This window comes from Adiantum capillus-veneris, chromosome 28 (genome assembly GCF_014529385.1).
Source record: "Adiantum capillus-veneris isolate H3 chromosome 28, ASM1452938v2, whole genome shotgun sequence".
Classification (NCBI taxonomy): Eukaryota; Viridiplantae; Streptophyta; class Polypodiopsida; order Polypodiales; family Pteridaceae; genus Adiantum; species Adiantum capillus-veneris.
In genome coordinates this window covers 77,618,059-77,618,400 of record NC_140958.1, presented here as the reverse complement: position 1 = coordinate 77,618,400, position 342 = coordinate 77,618,059, and positions in this window count along the sequence as shown.

Here is a 342-nt window from a genome sequence, read left to right as displayed (position 1 = left end):
AATGACACCAAAGTCAATACAACGAAAATTTGGCTCGTGAGTTGTGCAATCGAGGGACTGCCAAACTAGTGCTAAGAAAACTCAAATGAGCAAGACGGCGACAAGCCGGTTAAACATACTAAGACCACCATGGTTTAAATACATTCACTATTAAGAATAAGTATCCATTATCACGCGTGGATGAGCTGTTCGACAAGCTCACTCATGTTCGATTTTTTACAATGATAGACTTGCGATCAGGATATCATCAAGTACATATTCGACTTGCTAATATATCTAAAACTACATTTTGAACAAGATTTGTACATTACGAATTTTTGGTTATGCTTTTTGGGTTACCAA